The following is a 19478-nucleotide window of genomic DNA, read 5'->3' on the forward strand; positions in this document are numbered from 1 at the left end:
GTATATTGCCTTAGGCAGTATGGACATTTTAACTATATTAATTCTTCATATCCATGAACATGGTATGTGTTTCCATCTGTTTGTATCTTCTTTCATTTCTTTCTTCAGTGTCTTATAATTTTCTGAGTACAGATCTTTTACTTCTTTGGTTAAATTTATTCCCAGGTATCTTATAGTCTTTGGAGCAATTGTAAATGGGATTGCTTTTTTAATTTCTCCTTCTGATGTTTTATTATTGGTATATACAAATGCAACTGATTTCTGAATATTAATTTTGTATCCTACTACTTTACTAAATTAATCTATCAGCTCTAATAATTTCTTGGTGGAGTCTTTAGGGTTCTCTATATATAGTATCATATCATCTGCATATAATGACAATTTTACTTCCTCCGTACTTATTTGGATGCCTTTTATTTCTTTGTCTTGTCTGACTGCTGTGGCTAGAACTTCCAGTACTATGTTGAATAGAAGTGGAGAAAGTGGGCAACCTTGCCTTGTTCCTGATCTTAAGGGGCATGGTTTTAGCTTTTCCCCATTGAGTATGATGTTAGCTGTGGGTTTATCACATATGGCCTTTATTATGTTGAGATATGATCCCTCTATTCCCACTTTCTTAAGGGTTTTTATCATAAATGGCTGCTGGATTTTATCAAATGCTTTTTCTGCATCTATTGATATGATCATGTGATTTTTATTTTTCATTTTATTAATGTGGTGTATCACATTAATTGATTTGCGGCTGTTGAACCACCCTTGCATACCAGGGATGAATCCCACTTGATCATGGTGTATGATCTTTTTAATGTATTGCTGAATTCTGTTCCCTAATGTTTTGTTGAGGATTTTTGCATCTATGTTCATTAGCGATATAGGCCTGTAGTTTTCCTTTTTTGTGGTGTCTTTGTCTGATTTTGGGATCAGGGTGATAGTGGCTTCATAAAACGTGTTTGGGAGTCTTCCTTCCTTCTGGAGTTTTTGGAAGAGCTTGAGGAGAATAGATGATAATTCTTTTTTGAACGTTTTGTAAAATTCACCTGTAAAGCCATCTGGTCCAGGGCTTTTGTTTGTTGGGAGATTGTTGATTACTGATTCAATTTCCCTGGTGGTGATCAGTCTATTCAGGTTTTCTGTTTCTTCTTGAGTTAGCCTTGGAAGGTTGTACACCTCTAGAAAATTGTCCATTTCTTCCAGATTGTCAAATTTGTTGGCATATAGTTGCTCATAGTAATTTCTTAAAATTTTTTTGTATTTCTGCAGTCTCTGTTGTCACTTCTCCTCTTTCATTTCTGATTTTATTAATTTGGGTCCTCTCTTTTTTTTAATGAGTCTGGCTAAACGTTTGTCTATTTTGTTTATCTTCTCTAAGAACCAACTCTTGGATTCATTGATCTTTTGAATTGTTTTTCTGGTTTCTATTTCATTTATTTCCACTGTGATCTTTATTATCTCCTTCCTTGTACTCCCTTTGGGCTTATTTTGTTGTTCTTTTTCCAGATCCCTTAAGTGTGAAGATAAACTGTTGATTAGTGATGTTTCTTGTTTCTTTAGGTAGGCCTGCAGTGCTATGAACTTCCCTCTTAGGACTGCTTTCACAGCATCCCATAGATTTTGGGTCATTGTGTTTTCATTTTCGTTTGTCTCGAGATATCTTTTGATTTCTTCCTTGAGCTTCTGCTTGACCCATTCATTATTTAGTAACATGTTATTCAGCCTCCATGAATTTGTGTGCCTTCCAGTTTTTTTCCTGTAGTTCATTTCTAATTTCATAGCACTGTGGTCAGAGAAGACAATTGGTATAATTTCCATTTTCTTAAATTTATCAAGACTTGTTTTGTGGCCTAACATATGGTCTATCTTGGAAAATGTTCCATGTGCGCTTGAGAAGAACGTGTATTCTGCAGCATTGGGGTGAAATGCTCTGAAAATATCGATTAAATCCAAGTGGTCCAATGTATCATTTAAGGCTGTTGTTTCCATATTGATTTTCTGGCTGGAAGACCTGTCCCTGTTGTCAGAGGTGTGTTGAAATCCCCTACTATGATAGTGTTACTATTGATCTCTGTCTTTATGGCAGTTAATATCTGTTTTATATATTTAGGTGCTCCTATGTTGGGTGCATAGTTGTTTAGTAGGGTTATGTCCTCTTGTCGGATCGATCCCTTTGTTATTATATAGTGCCCATCTTTGTCTTTTAATATGTTCTTCATTTTAAAGTCTATTTTGTCAGAAATAAGTATTGCAACTCCAGCTTTTTCCTCATTTCCATTGACATGAAATAGCTTACTCCAACCCTTCACTTTCAGCCTGTGTGTGTCTTTTGATCTGAGGTGAGTCTCTTGTATACAGCATATACAAGGGTCTTGCTTTCTTATCCATTCAGCCACCCTATGTCTCTTGATTGGAGCATTTAATCCATTTACATTTAAAGTGATTATTGATAGGTACATAGTTATTACAGTTTTTAAATTTGTAGTTAGATTGTTTTCATCTTTCTTCTATTTACAGAAGTCCTTTTAGTATTTCTTGCATTGCTGGCTTGGTGGTAATAAATTCCTTTAGCTTATTCTTTTCTGGGAAGCTCTTTATCTCTCCATCAACTTTAAATGATAGCCTTGCTGGAAAAAGCAATCTAGGTTGTAGGCCTTTGTTTTCCATCACTTTGAGTACCTCCTGCCACTCCCTCCTGGCCTTCAATGTTTCTGTAGAAGTCATTTGATAGTCTTATGGGAGTTCCCTTGTATGTAACCCTCTGTCTTTCTCTTGCTGCTTTTAGGATTCTCTCCTTGTCTTTAACCTTTGCCATTTTAACTATAATGTATCTTGGTGTGGACCTGTTTTGGTTCATCCTGGTTGGAACTCTCTGCACTTCCTGGGCTTGTATGTTGGTTTCCTTCATCAAGTTAGGAAACTTTTCAGACATTATTACTTCAAATATGCTCTCAATCCCTTGCTCCCTCTCTTCACCTTCTGGTATTCCTATGATGCGCATGTTGTTGTGCTTGATGTTATCCCAGAGGTCTCTTAAACCATCTTCATTGTTTTTTATTCTTTTTTCTTTCTGTTGTTCTGTTTGGGTGATCTCTGCTAACTTGTCTTCTAAGTCGCTGATTCGATCCTCTGCTTCATCTAACCTGCTGTTAATTCCTTCAAGTGAATTCTTTATTTTGGTAATTGTGTTCTTTAGTTCTAACTGGTTGTTCATCATGATTTCCACATCCTTCTTGATGTCGTCTCTAAGCTCCTTAAACATTCTTATCATCAGTGTTCTGAACTCTGTCTCTGATAAGTTGGTTACCTCTGTTTCATTTGATTCCATTTCTGGAGGAAATTTCTGTTCTTTCATTTGGGACATGTTTCTTTGTTTCCCCATTCTGGCTGACTCTCTGTGTTTGCTTCGATGTATTTGGTAGATCCCCTGGAGTTCTTAGTTCTTGCTGGGTTATCTTATGTAGTATGTGTCCTTTATATTTGACTTGCACTACTTCGTTCTTCTCCTCTGCGTGTGCTCCAAAGGTGACTCTTGTGTTGTGTATATTGTCCTGTTAAAGAAGATCTTTAATTGGTTTTCGCTTGAGAGTAGATGGGGTTAACTGCTAGGCTGATTAGTTGTGAGACTTGGCTCTGCCTACTGCAGGGTGTTCTGCTGCATGCGGGTTGACCGCTTAAATGTGGTTTGGCCTCTATGGGCTCATGTGCCTGTAAAGAATTCCCTCTGGGTTTGTTACTTGTAGGTCAAGCCCAGTAGTACTCTGGTTTGGTCTGGAGTTGGCCACTGGGTATGTTTAATCTTGTGTCTCTTAAGCTGGGCCCTGGTACGGCAATTTCAGAACAAAGGAAATCACGAAGCACAACAACAACAACAAAGAAAAAATCAAATACATTCACATGTAAAAACAACTGACAACCCCCACTCAACACAGGCAAAGATATCAAAGATATAAAGACAAAACAAAACAAAACAGAAAGCAGCACCAGTTTGGCTTAAGGCCACCAAGTAATCTCCAGTTTGTCCTCTGCTGTACCTAAGAGTCCCCTGCATATTGTGCAGGCAGAGCCAGTCACCTGGTGCCTAGAGTGACGTTGGTACTGCAGATTTAGATGCGTGAGGGTGAGGGGTCTGGACGGTAGTTTTTACAAAGTCAGTGCAGTTTCCGCCCTTGCCTGCACATATGCACACTGAGAGTAGTACCACCAGCCCTGTGTCCAGTTCTCCTGAGTCTTTGGGCACTTCTTCTGTGTGTGTGTGTGTGTGTGTGTGTGTGTGTGTGTGTGTGTGTGGCGGGAGGGAGATTTCTGAGCTGCTGAAAGCTGGGAGCTGCATCTGTGGCTTACTCCTGATCCCTGGGAGTGCCTCTGCAGATGTAATTGCCCCGCCCTAGGCAAGCCAGAAAGGGTGGGGGCTGTGGATGGAGGGGTCTTCTCTTTCCCAGCCCAGCTGTGTCACACTCTTCCCATAGGCAAGAAAAGATGGTGGCTGGAGGTGGAGGAGTCCCCTCTCTCCTAACCCAGCAAAAACCACACTCCTCCCAGCCTCCTCCTGGGCCAGAGCCGCCTGCCAGTCTTCCCAGAGCCGGAGCACCAAGGCTCCTCTGTAATCTGACATGACTCCTCAGTTCAGGGGCCAGTTCAAGTCTCTGAACAGGCGGGGGTAGGATTGGAAGAGCGGGGGAGGGACCCAGGTATGGAGTTTGTGTCCTTTGTCCAGCCTAGGGCTTAACTGGAGGTATCAGCTGAGGTTATTGCCTCAAATGCTGGATATGCTGCCCCCTCGGTGGGAGAGATCAGCTGTGAGACGCAGGGAAAATGCCCACCGCCTGGCTTTTGTGTTCTTTGTTCCGTCCTGGGATCCCCTGCGTCTCTGCAGCTACAGATGTCGGCCAGGATTCCACCGCCGCAGATACGGGCCGCGTCCCCACAGCCCCAGGTGCAGACCACGTCTCCACAGCCGAAGGTGCAGGTTGGGTCTCCACAGCCAAAGGTGCGGGCCGCGTCTCCACAGCTGAAGGTGCGGGTCAGGTCTCCACAGCGGAAGGGGCGGGCTGTGCCTCCATAGCCAAAGGTGCAGGCCGCGTCCCCACAGCCACATGTGCGGACCGAGTCCCCACAGCTGCAGATGCCAGCCGCATCTCCACTCTGCTCCCTTCCCTCTTCCCCTGCTCGCCCAATTTTCCCCACCTGCAAGTAATCCTTGTACGAGTCTCTTAGCTGTTCTGTGTGATGAGCAGAGAGTCCTTTGATGGGTTATAAATGTCCTGTTTCTGATAAGATCCGCAGGAGAACTCAAAAAGTGCGCCCCACTGCCGCCATTCCTATGACCTGTCATCAATTTTTGACAGCTTCAGTACAATGTGCCTTGGAGAAGACCTGTTGGGATTTAGGTAATGAAATGTTCTATTTGCTTCTTGGATTTGAGGATCCAGTTCTTTCCACAGGTTTTGGAAGTTCTCATCAACTATTTGTTTGAATATACTCTCTGTTCCCTTCTCCCTTTCTTCTCCTTCTAGTATGGCCATTACTGTTATGTTGCTCTTTTTGATGGAGTCAGAAAGTTCTTGTGGAGTTCTTTCATTTCTTTTAATTCTCAAGTCTCTCTCTTCTTCCATGTGTCATTTTCAGATTTCTATCTTCGATGTCACTGATTGTTTCCTCCATCTGGTCAGCTCTGTTACCTAAGCTGGCTATTTCATTCTTCATTTCTTTTATTGAATTCTTAATCTCCAGAAATTCTTTTTTTTTTTTTAATTTCAATCTCTTTGGTAAAATGTTCATTTTGTTCTTTGTGTGTTTCTGAGTTCATTAAACTGCCTGTCTGTGTGCTTGCATCTTGTTGAGTTTTTTCAGCACTGCAATCTTGAATTCTCTATCATTTAAGTCACATATTTCCATGTCTTTAAATTCATTTTCTGGAGACTTTTCTTTCTGAGATCCCTTGTTACCTTGATTATTCATGGCAGTTAGTAAATTATTGTTTCTTTTCCTGGGCATCTACAGGAGTGGGTTCTGCAGCAGGTTGATAGGGAGAGGTCTTTCTTTTGGTTTCCAGTAGAAGTCAGTGGATTGTTTTATTTTCTCTTCTGCTGCTGCCTTTTATTCTCTCTCATGCTGTAGCATTGTGTTTTATCTTGCACTGTTTTTGCTTCTCACATGATGGTGGGGGTTGTTCCCTGGAAATTGGGCTTCTCCTCTGTGAGCAGGTCACCTGGCTCTAAGGGTACGGCCTCCATGGGTGGATGTGGAGGGCAATTGAGTTCTGAGCTTCTGAAGTCCCAATGCTCCCCTGCAGCCCAATGCAGAGCCTGTGTGTCTCAGCACTCTGGCTGCACCTGCAGGGATCTGCCCAGAAAGGTGGAAGCAGGGTGGGCTGTGATAGGTGGCTCTGAGCAATGGTGACTACTAGCCCAAAGTTTTGCCCCTACAGTTCCTTTCCTTTTGCTGGAATTATTTGCACTCTGAGTCTGTGGCTGCGGGGCTGCAGTTCTCAGGGTTGGCCACATTCTGTTCTTTAAGCTGACACTACTATAATTTCTTATGGAGCCTGCTTCTAACCCTGGCCAAGCTCTGGGAGAAGGGCGTTGCAGTCAGGCTCTGTCTTTGTTTTCTGCCTGGCAGTTAGGGCTTGAACTACCCTTCTCACCCTTCTATATTCACTTTTGCTGAGAGGTCTCTACTGTGAGTGCTGGGTTCAGCGATAGTATGTGCTGATCCCTCAGGCAGGACTTTGGGTATAGGGGGTGCATTTGCAGCCTGATTCTTTCCTCTCCCGTGACGGCTCCAGACTTCAGGGAGCTCCAGTCTGAGTCCTGTGGCTCATGATCCAGTGGTGTCTCTGCATTTCCTCCTTCCCTCCACCTTGCCTGCTCAATTTGCCCACCTTTTGGTGATTTGATTTGCAGGTCTCTCAAATGTTCCTGGGTGCCATGCAGGGAATCCTTTGTTGAATTATAACTGTTCGATTTGTTATATCTTCCAGCCTAGATTTCAAGAATCCTCACACTACCATTTCAGTGATGTAATCCACTTGTATTTTCTTAATTTTTTTGTATTTCTTGTTATGTAGGTTGTTACTTCTCTTTCATTTCTGGTTTTATTTATTTGTGTCTTCTCTCTGTTTTTTCTTGATGAGTCTGGTTAAAGTTTTGTCAATTTTGTTTCTCTTTTCAAAAAATCAACTCTTGGTTTCATTGATCTTTTTTATTGTTTTCTTAGTCTCTATTTTGTTTATTTCTGCTCTGATCTTTATTATTTACTTCTTTGTACTCACTTTGGGTTTTGTTTGCTGTTTTTTTTTCTTTTTTCTTTTTTTAGTTCCTTTTGGTGTAGATTGTTTGAGATTTTTCTTGTTTTCTTGAGGTAGTCCTGCATTGCTATGAATTTCTGTCTTAGGACTGCTTTTGCTGTGCCCTGTATATCTTGGGTCATTGTGCTTTCATTTTTGTTTGTCTCAAGGTATCTTTTGATTTCTTCCTTGATCTCGTTGTGTACCCATTCATTATTTAGTAGCATGTTATTTAGCCTCCATGTGTTTGTGTGTTTTTCAATTTTTTTTTCCTTTTAATTGATTTCTAGTTCATACCATTTTGGTCAGAGGAGCCGCTTGATAAGATTTCAGTCTTCTTAAGTTTGTTGAGACTTGTTTTGTGGCCTAACATGTGGTCTATCTTGGAAAATGTTCCATGTGCACTTGAAAAGAATGTATGTTCTGCTGCTTTGGGGTGAAATGCTGTAAATATCAATTAAATCCATCTGGTCAAGTGTGTCATTTAATGCCACCATTTCCGTGTTGATTTTCTGTCTGGAAGATCTGTCCATTGGTATCAGTGGGGTGTTAAAGTCTCCTACTATGATTGTGCTACTGTTGATCCCTGCCTTTATGTTGGTCATTAGTTTTATATATTTAGGTGCTCCTATGTTTGGTGCATAAATGTTTACTAGGGTTATATCCTCTTGTTGGATTGATTCCTTTATTATTTTTTAAATAAATTTTATTGGAGAATATTGGGGAACAGTGTGTTTCTCCAGGCCCCATCAGCTCCAAGTTGTTGTCCTTCAATCTAGTGGTGGAGGGTGCAGCTCAGCTCCAAGTCCATTCACCGGTTTTCAATGTTAGTTGCAAGGGGTGCAGCCCACCATCCCATGCAGGAATTGAACCAGCAAAAGATGAATACAAGTCACGTTTGACTTCTGCAATTACAAGAGGTGCTCAAAGTGGTTACCATCAGCATCCAGACACTTCTGATTATGGCAAACTGTTGCATGAACATAGATAATATCTCTTAAAATGTGTACATTTTTTTGACACCCCAGATATATGTTTAATTATAGTTGACATTCAATATTATTCAGCTTCAGCTTCAGGTGTACAACACAGTGGTCAGGCATCTACACAGTCCATGAAGTGGTCTCCCTAATAAGACAAGTGACCATCTGACACCCTACAAAATCTCTACAATATTATTGATTATATTACCCAAACTTTCATATCACTGTGGCAATATTGTGGTTACTAAGGGCATTAGTCTTCATTTTAAAGTCTATTTTGTCCGAGCTTTTTTCTCATTTCCATTTGCATTAAATATCTTTTTCCATCCCTTTAGTTTCAGTCTATATGTGTCTTTTGATCTGAGGTGGGTCTCTTGTAGACAGCATATGCATAGGTCTTGTTTTCTTATCCATTCAACTACTTTATATCTTTTGATTGAAGCGTTTAATCCATTTACATTTAAAGTAATTATTGATAGTACATAGTTATTGCCATTTTGTTATTCATATTTTTTATCTTCACTTGTTTATTTGTTTTCTCCTTTTTTCTGCTGAAAGAAGTCCTTTTAACATTTCCTGTAATACTGGCTTGGTGGTAATGAATTCCTTTAGCTCTTTCTTGTCTGGAAAGCTCTTTATAACTCCTTCAATTCTAAATGATAACTTTGCTGGGTAGAGTAGTCTTGGTTGTAGGCCCTTGTTATTCATTACTTTGAATATTTCCTGCCACTCCCTTCTGGCCTGTGAAGTTTCTGTTGAGAAATCTGCTGATTATCCTACGGGAGCTCCCTTGTAAGTAACTAGCTATCTTTCTCTTGCTGCTTTTAGGATTCTCTTTTTGTCCTTTAATTATGATATGTCTTTGCCATTTTAACTATGATATGTCTTGATGTGGGCCTGTTTGGGTTCATTCTGTTTGGGACTGTCTGCTTCCTGGGCTTGTATGTCCTTTTCCAGGTTAGGAAATTTTTTAGTCATTATTTCTTCAAATAAGTTCTCAATCCCTTGCTCCCTCTCTTTTCCTTCAGGTATATGGTTTCTAAGTTTAGCAATTAGCACCTAATTGTTTTTTAAATCACAGCTGACATTCAATATTATTTTATATTAATTTCAGGTGCACAGCATAGTGATTAGATATTTACATAATTTATGAATTGATCCCCTAGATTGGTCTAGTCCCCACCTGGCCCCATACATCATTGCTATAATATTATTGAATATATACTCCCTATCCTGTACTTTATATCCCCATGACTACTTTGGAACTACCAATTTGTACTTCCTAATATCTTTCACCTTTGTCACCCAGGTCTCCAACCCTCCTACCATCTGGCAACCCTCAGTTTGGTCTCTGTATCTACGAGTCTGTTTCTGTTTGTTTGTTCATTTTTTTTTTTTATTATTTTAGATTCCACATATAAGTGAGATCATATGGTATTTGTCTTTCTGTCTCTGATTTATTTCACTTAGTGTAATACCCTCTAGGTCTATTTATATTGTCACAAATAGTAAGATTTTATTCTTTTCTATGACCCAGCAATTTCATTTCTGAATATTTATCCAAAGAAATCCAAAACACTAATTTGAAAAGATATATACACCCCTATGTTTACTGCAGCATTATTTACAATAACCAAGATAACCAAGATACAATAACCAATAACCAACCCAAGTGCTCATCAATAGATGATTGGGTAAAGAAGATGTGGTACAACACATGAATTTTGATTTTCACCTTTGTTTTTTTCCAATTCTTGAGTGGTTTATTATTAAATAATAATTAATGTTAACATGTATTTTATATGATGAGATGCCAACCAAATGTATCCACACCAACATTTGACTCTTAACATTTCCCTATATGTTGTTAAAATATAGTATGCATAAGTTTTATGCATATTTATGTGTCTGTATTTTATACTTTTTTTTGTTCTTGTTGTTGTTGTTCTAGTTTACTCTCAACCTTTTCCTTAAGGAAGTGTTTTCCTAGTGATTTGATCCCTGAGCTTTTACATCACTTTCCCCTATTCTTGGAATCTTTATATTTTTTATCATTTCCTAATTAACCCTGTTTACCCTGTGGAAGCCTCGTGAACCCCTAGTGAGGTTTAAAGAGGGATCTGAGTGCTCTCTAGGACACCACAGCTTATGTCTCCTCATCATGGTATTGCATGGTATTCTGTGCATGCAACAGGTCAGTGCCATGTGTCCTTCTTCAACTGAGTCAGTGGCCTGCTCAATGACCAGCTCAGGATGCCAGTCCACAAATATCTATTGAGTGGGAAATGGTTCTTATTTATGAGTTTTTTGTGTGTCTATGTTCATTTTCCTCTGTATTTTTCCAGATCATATGGGACAAGAGTAACATGAGCTCTGCTTCTTTTCTTGGTCTAGAATTTAACTATTATATAACACCTAATTTCCACAAAACTTTTTATATTTTATAATTCATCTCTTATATTGAGTTGCCCTTATATTAATATGAACCTCGTGCCTTTGTCCATCTTCCTCTGGGCCCAGATGAAAAAGTCAGGCCTGGAACTGCTTGGAAATGAACCTGTTCATGGACTTTTAGCCAGATGCCATGTGACCTCAGAATTGTGTGGAGGATGGAGGTACCTAAGGGAGTTCTTAGTAGTCAAACCACATGATAGGACATACATGGGGCACATCATTGTAAGGGGAACCATGAGGACTCCACTAAAGTTCTCCCAAAAATCTATGTGGAAAAATGATTCTGGGAAGTTTATTAAAAAGGCTAATAGTGAGATTAAATGATGTTGCTTCTTGCCCAAACCTAATGCTTTCCAGGTCATTCTATAAAGCAGTTAAAAAGACATATATAATAGTGTCACATATAGTCACATTTAATAGCTATTTTGAAAATGTATTTATTTAGATGAATTTGCCACTGTCCAAGAAACATACTAGGTTATTATCTACTTAAGAAACTTCCTATAAAAGACCTTGTGAGGACATTTATTGGCTCTTGCTACCTGAAATACTCAATGGCATGAGTTAGTATAATGTGGTTGAGAGGAAATACCATGGAAATTCCAACTTTCCTTCAGTCTGCAGCCATGTAGTCTTTATTCTGGGGGCTGAATCAACATGAGGTTCAGATCAACATAAGATCAAGTTTTACAGGTTCCCTACGCTTTAGGACAGCTAAGTAACCTACAATTTGGAACATTTTAAAGTGTGGATCAGGAAGGTAACTTGCTATTTCTGAAACTCCAGGGAATGTGACTTAAGTTTTTATTGTTCAAATAAAGGCTCAGTTGCTTGATTTGAGTGTGCAAAAGGCACCACCCTCATTGGCCCAAGTTAAGGTGACCTAGCCTCCTGCCAAAACCCTTTGTTCAATGATATTTCTCCCTCTGAGAAATTCTTCCTTTCTCCAGTTTCTACTTATCACTTGCCTGGTCTTGTAAATAATCTTGTGATAAAATGAGAATCAGATTAGTTTTGGACCACCACCATTGGATGTCCTCGGAAAAAATTATTATGCTTTATTTCCATATAAACAGATTTACAACTCAAAAAACAGTTGTCCATTTGTGTTATGATTTCTTTTTACTCAGACAATAGGCATCCCTCTTTGTGTCTTATATCTGGATAAACAGGTGTTTCACCTCAGGACATCTGTTGTATGGGAACAAAGTTCTGGGATGGTCTTTCTGTGGGTAGGGATAGGAGGACACTTTCTAATATACTTTTTTTTTTATTTGGTGTGTGTGTGTGTGTGTGTGTGTGTGTGTGTGTGTGTGTGTGTTTATTTATACAGAGGAAGCAGAAGAAGAGAATGGTAAGTCACATTTAGTTTTTTACTTAAGCAGTATTTGAACATTCCACATCCGATGTTCTTTAATTATTATACAATGGCAATATCCAAATACCTTATTGATGACATAATGAAATGTAGAGACAGCTAAAATATCTTTTTGCTGCTTTTAAAGAAGTAAATATGAGTATTTGTAGAGTGGGTAAGGTTTTAGGCATAAACAGAAAAGACCGGATGTGTCCCTCTGTGCTGTGTTAGGACTGGGACTCCGAGGTCTTGCATCTGACTCACCACTCAGGGCAGTCATTCTTTGGGCATAGAGTAATTGACTGCTTCTTCCATAGTTGGTGCTTAAGAAACAATAAGAAAAAAGGATACCATGCCCTTATGAATGTTCCTATCTTAGGACAGAAGTACACTTTACATGTATAAAATAAATGCAACACAAATATTCTAATAGTATTGTGGAAGAAGTTTCATATTGCCATAAAAACATACAATAGTGATTTGGGCTTAGTAATGAGGCTGTGGATTTTCTGAGGAAGCAATAACAGAGCAGAAATCTGTGGAGATGAAGGGGACAAGCAAGCCAAAGAAAGGACCAGCATGAGCAAAGCATGATGCACAGCATGCAATAATTTCTGGGAGGAGCCAACCCATGGTTATCCCAGTGTAGACATATATTAGCCAGATGACTGTTTCAAAAAACCCAGCCAAGATTTGAGGTAGACAAAGGCTGGGAAATGCAGTATCTCCACACCATGCTAAGGATTTTTAATGTTGCCCAAGAAATAAAATTGTAAAAAAAAAAAAAACCCATAAAATCACTGAAGTGTTAAATATAAAAGGGTATAGGGACTAGATTTTTATTTCAAAAAATGCCATTTTTCTTGACGGTAGAAAATGGATTCTATCGTTAGGGGTAAACATTTACAGAAAGAAAGTTAAGAAGAACTTAAATGGAGATATACACACTCAGCTAAATACACAGGTGTAAAAAATCCATCTCTTCTTAATTATTTACTTATGTCTTCAATGCCACAAATTGTATTTATTTTTTAGTCATTACATAAATATAATAATCTGTTTAATGAAAGAGAGAAATTCTATGTAAAATCTGTGGTTACTTTTGATATTTTTCATTTGTTTATTCATTCACTTATTTATTCATTAATTTTGGCTCATCTTAAAGTGGAGCAAAATAAGTTATAGCTGGGATAATTTTTTAATGGGCTCTGAGGAATGACTGTCCGGGTTTATTTTTATTTTTAAATAATATATTATTTTTAATTACAGTGGATATACAATATTATATTAGTTTCAGGTGTGCAACACAGTGATTAGACATTTATGTAACTTACGAAGTGATCACCCCAATAAATCTAGTACCTTTCTGAAACCCATACATAGCTATTACAGTATCATTGGCTATATTCTCCGTTATACTTTACAACCCCCTATTTTGTAATTACCAATTTGTACTTCTTAATTTCTTCCCCCTTTTCACACAACTCCCCAACCAACCCCCCTCCCATCTGGCAACCATCAAAATGTTCCCTGTATCTGAATTTGTTTCTCCATTGTTTGTTCATTTATTTTGTTTTATAGATTCCATATATAAGTGAAATCGTATGATATTTGTCTTTCTTTTACTGAGTTATCTCACTTAGCATAATACCCTCAAGTTTCATTTCTATTCATGTTGCTACAAATGGCAGGATTCCCTTCTTTCTCATGGCTGAATAATATTCCATTGTACATATAGAATATTATAGATATAGATGTATATGTATATGTAAATACATAGATAAACAGATGTTGAGTGTATTTTCATTTGCCTTTTTGCTTTTTGGCTATTTGTATGTCTTCTTTGGGAAAATGTCCATTTAGCTTCTTTGCCCATTTTTAATCAGATTTTTTGTTTTCTTTGCTATTGAGGTTTTGTTTTCTTTTTTTTTTCCTCTTTACATATTCTGTTCTGGATATTAACCATTTTATCTGAGATACATTTTTCAAATATTTTATCCAATTCTATATTTTGCTTTTTCATTTTGTTAATTGTTCTGAAGTTCTGGAGGCTGAAAAGGCCAAGATCAAGGCACCTTCATGTCTAGTATATGTGAGGGTTCCTTTCCTGGTGTGCAGATGGCTGTCTTCTCACTATGTCTTCGCATAAACGAGAGCAGAGAGCAAAAGCAAGCTTTCAAAACTAAAATAAAACAATAAAATAAATAAAATAAAATAGAAGAAATTACGGTAAAAAAGAAAAGCAAGCTCTCATGTCTCTTCTTATAAGAGCACTAACCCTATTCCTGAAGACTCCACCCTCATGACATAAGTATTCTACAAAGGCCCCCACCTCCTAATTCCATCGTATTAGGGTTTAAAATTTCACCGTATGACTTTTGGAGGAACACACACATTTAGACCATAATATGATGTTAGAGATATAGCAGTCGAAAAGTTTGTTGGTGACATTTTAAAAATAGGACCTAGTAAAATGGTGACACAATTTTATACCTGTTAAATTGCTAGGAAATATATAAATACTACAATAACATGATACTTTATCATGAAAGAGGCCTGAAGTTTACACATGCCAGCATATGCCTCCCGTACCTCCACCTTAGTGTCCAACACATTGTGCAGAGCAAGAGAACAGAACAGACATAGAGTGATGAGAGAAGGAGGAAGGATGGGTGTGGGGCTGTACTCCATTGAACATGGCCAGGATGGCAGCTTGTATTTATTGTGCAGTGGTGGAAGGAGGTCATCTGATGTCATTTGGAGAGTTGTGATACCAGTTGTGAATGGGTGTGTCTCATTGTCCTCCTGTGGTTTGTGTGTGAATGTGTGCGGACGCGTGTGTGTGTTAGGTATTTTTACACCTCTAGGTTCAACTGGGCACAGTTTTCTGTCCCACAAATCACACATAAGCAAATACAAAATTCACAATATGTCCACATTTTCCCCCAATATATTAATCACATTGGGACAAATTTTCATTTTTAAAATGAGCAGTATAGCAGAAGTAACTTCAAATGAAGAGAAATGGAAATTATATCCAAAACCCACTGGTATCTTCAGTGCTAGTTTCTGAAATATGTTCTCAGTGAGGGCAGTCAGCTATATGCTCAGTGCAACAGCTAGGAGGGTTTCCTCTTGGGCAAACACTGACATTATGATCATCTGAATTATGTCAAAGCAAAGTCAACCAAAAGAACAAAAGGCTTTAAACCACTATTTTCCAAAATCAGTAATTTGAATCCAACCATAGTTTTTTTTTCTTGCCCGAATGATTTACATGTGTCAACATCAGAAAGAGAGTCTAGTCAGCAACTCCTAATCAACTTCGCTCAAGGATTGGTCTCTGTTTTGCATTTCAGGAAAGCTTCATGAAGAACTTGGTAAGTGATGGTTTTCTGTGAGCATAGGTAGGTAAGTGTGTTTCACAGCAACCTCTCAACTGAATCCTTTTCTTTCAGAAAGGAGAAAACTTCTGAGAGAAGAAGATGAGTGATGAAAATGGCCACTCCCCATGCAGTGACCTTTTGACCTCTCACCCCTTTCCTGTTTTATTCACTGCTAAATCTCGGTTTGAGCTGTAATAACTACAACTTGCTTGAAACTTGCTTGATGTTATGCAGGTAACTAAAGACAAGAGTATTTGAATATTTATTCTTAGTTTTAGCCAGCACACTGGAACACCAAAGAAGGGTACCTATAACACACACACACACACACACACACACACACACACACACACACACAACTATTTTCTGTCCAAGTCTATCATTTTATTATGCTCATTGACGAATAGTTTATAGCTAAAATATGAGTTAATTTAAATGTTTAAAAGTTCCAGAATTCCTAGATTTTAGGATAAGATCCATTTTGCGTGTAGGCAATGAGGATGTAAAGTCAAATTGGAAACAAAGGTCAGCTCAAAGCCAGATCTTGGGGAAAACTCAGATAGGAAGGCAAAGCCCACTGTGTGGAAGGGATTCAGAGCAATGCAGGATTTGGGTCACAAGGGAAGCCTTTGAGTATAGCTGCTGGGAAAGACTACAGATTGAGCAGAAAGATCTGAGGTCTAACCTGGAGTGGAGTAGAAAGGTAAGGAGAAAAGAGAAAAGGTCAGCATTTGTAGTAGGTCCAGCTATATTTGCATGGTGGGATTTCCTCAGCTATGGAGTCATGAGTTTGTCCCATAACCTTTCCCCTTTCTTATTTCAAATGAAAAATGCTTTGCTTCTGAGAGACCATGACTTACCTGACATGTCATATAGCTGACAAGTATTGGGGCCAGTGTTCACCCTAGGACTTCTGTTTCTGTTCTCGTGCTTTATGCCTCACAGCAGTGTTCACTTACATTAAGCGTTCTGACAAGGAGGAGACACCCTGAGTGGGTATGGACAGTCATGCTTGGGGGTACAGTGCCATCTGATTTCTGAGTGACTCTTCACATATCACAAATGGTTCAGCTCTGTAAGACTCATGGTTGGAGGGAGGCAGAATACCATTACCCCCAAATCATACTGTTAAACATGTTTATCAGAACCAGAAATATGTTGAGAAATCAGTATAGAAAGTAGCTGGCAGAAAATGGGGTAAATGTAGGTTGACATTCATGTTAGGATGGAGTCTAATGACAAAGTGACACTAACTACATATGATCCACAATCAGTTATTCCTCATTTGACTTGTCACATTGAAAGCTACTTTCTCCTTTATGATAGCTTTCAACTTCTAACAAATTGTCAACTTTATGAACTTTGTTTAATAGTAGGAATATAAACAATTTTGTGTTACATTTTCCAGCTTTGTATTAATTACTTTAAATAAAGTATTTTCATTTGAGTCCCACAAATACACTGTGAGGAAGAAAGCTCAGGTATTAATACACTGTTTTATAAAGAAAAATAGGATGAGTATTCTTAGGAGACTTCTCCCAGGTCATACAACTAACTGACATAATATTTACCTTCATTAGACAACTTGACAAGCACAGTTTCCGGTTAAACAGAGTACAGTGCATATATCATGCCTCACTTTGAGAAAATGTCCATGAGCCAGTGAGTTGCAGTGGCTTTGAAGGCACATACTTCTGTATTTACAGTGCTAGCATATGAGTCTTTATTTATTTTTACTTAATATTAATGGATTTTTTTGTCTGTGTTTGCATTAATACAACTAAAATTTACTTTCACCTACCACTATAAGAACTTGACTCATAGGAGAAATACCTTAGCTTATATTAATAGAATCCTGCGTTATTAGGTAAATATCTGGAATTTTTAGCTCTAACTCGTGTGTTTATGTGAAGTCATGTGTCTGTGTAAATTTGAATCAATATGAAAGCACTTTTAGGAGAAGTAACTCAGTAAATTTGGTTAAATTTCATCAAATGATCCAATGCAGGTTTTAAATTTGTAAAACATGTATATTCAAGTAAAATATGTAATTATTTTCATTCTTAAGTCATAGATTGAACAGATATATGAATGTGGATCCAAACAGTGATAGATGTTAGTAATTACAGTTGGACAAACCGTTCTAAACCTGTTATCTCATCTACAAAATAAGGATAATTCTCCATTCCATTGCTTGTAAATTAAGTAAATATTTGTGCATTTCAAACATCACTAGGCACATAGTAAGTGTTGAAAGTAATATTAGCTATACTCAAAAAGTATTTTAACTAGAAAAAAACTATATGCTTAAATATTCATTTTTTTTAAATTTCTGGCATTATCAAGATTTTACGTGCTTGAGTTGGTAACTGGGGGTGGTATGAGAAGTGTGACCTGAGGGGAAGAAGCAGCTTCTATTTGAGGAAGGCTAGAGGAAGATCCCAGATAGAGTAAGACCTTTGAATATTCTGTTGATTATTGTTGATCACGACCAAAACTGATAAGATGTTCTTCCATAGAGGATGTTACTCTGGATCCAGACACAGCTCACCCATACCTCTAAATCGCTGAAGACAACAAAGTTGTGAAGGAGGTGATATCTTTCAGGACCTGCCAAAATTTAAGCAGTGGTTTGATACCCTGATTTCTGTATTAGGTCAACAGATTTTCTTCAAAGGCAGACACTATCGGGGAGTGAGTATAGAAGAGAAAATACAATGGACCTTAGGCATTTGTAAAGATTCTGCCTGCAGACAGGGGGAAATCCACGTGTCCGCAGAGGCTGGATTCTGGAACTTATGCTTGAATAGAAGTAATGACTACCAGGCCCTTGCAAGTCCATGGGTGACACTCCACCTTGAAGAATCTCCTGAGACTGTTGGAATATTCCTGGACTATGAGGGTGGGAGGATCTCTTTTTATAACTTGACCAGTCTGTCCCACATCTACACTTACAGAGAGCACTTCACAGAGGATTTGAGGCCATACTTCTATCCTGGCCCCCTCCATAATTGTAAAAATGGACACCTTCTGACCATCCGGTAGTAGGTCATATACAAGACAAGCTGCAAGTAGAAGATGTTCCATGTGGTTGAGGAAAACTCTCCCTATGTAGATTCTGCTGACATTTGGGGTTTATATATACTGAACTCAATATTTATTTTAGAATATTTAGAATTCTGAACTTCTTTCTTCAAATATATTTAAAAATCATTTGAAACCATAAATTGCTTTTATCATTTCAGTCCTTGATGTGCCAATTTGTCAATAAACAAGAAATATCTATTAATTTGATTTTATGCTATAGAGTTTATTTGATGACAATTCAAAGCCACAAAACATAAACACAATTCCCAAGGGAGGCATCTACTTGTGTTTTGTGGTGAAGGAAAGTTAACTCTCAGTTGACTACTGATGGGTATGACTTCTCCTGCATTCATGTTTCGAGATGGATGAGGGCAAGGGGCCACTCCCCAATCTCAGGACATTAGTTGGAGCCCACACCTTATTGATTTTGTGTCAACACAAAGAAGCATATTTGAGAGCTCTAAATCTGGACTATGTACTGCTCACTGAAAAATATTTGAATATATATATATATATGTATATATATATATATATATATATATATATATATATATATATACACACACACACATATATATTCAGTGAATGTGGGGTATAGCATAAGAAAGATAGTCAATGGTATTGTAACAGCTATATAAGATGTCAGAGGGGTAGTAGCTTGGGGGAGGGGTTTATCACTTTATGAGGGGTGTAAATGTCTAAATATTACATTGCTTTGTACACCTGAAACTAATAAAAACAAAATTGAAAGAAAAAAGAATCTCCAAGTGAATACCCCTTCAGCCACTCATTTTGTTACCTCTTTACATTGATGAAATTTTGAAGTTTAAATTATCATAATCTCCAAATTAAATTACTATGACAGTAGCATTTATTCATGTACATAAATTCTTATTAGGTACATAGATGTTATATAGTAGATACCCAATATC

At 38.1% G+C, this 19478-nt stretch overlaps 1 long non-coding RNA gene across 2 annotated transcripts; it reads left to right on the forward strand.

Moving 5' to 3' along the window:
- The first annotated feature begins 336 nt into the window (after positions 1 to 336).
- Positions 337 to 18753, forward strand: LOC141573179 (uncharacterized). 2 transcript variants are annotated; one of them, XR_012498846.2, is made up of 3 exons: positions 890 to 15453; positions 15532 to 15693; positions 17979 to 18753. It is a non-coding gene; the product is annotated as an uncharacterized LOC141573179 (long non-coding RNA). The 2 variants fall into 2 exon arrangements; XR_016021113.1 differs by having other exon boundaries at positions 337 to 15693.
- Positions 18754 to 19478: the final 725 nt, after the last annotated feature.

Source organism: Rhinolophus sinicus, chromosome 4, assembly GCF_057876585.1.
Source record: "Rhinolophus sinicus isolate RSI-liver-muscle chromosome 4, RSI-T2T, whole genome shotgun sequence".
Classification (NCBI taxonomy): Eukaryota; Metazoa; Chordata; class Mammalia; order Chiroptera; family Rhinolophidae; genus Rhinolophus; species Rhinolophus sinicus.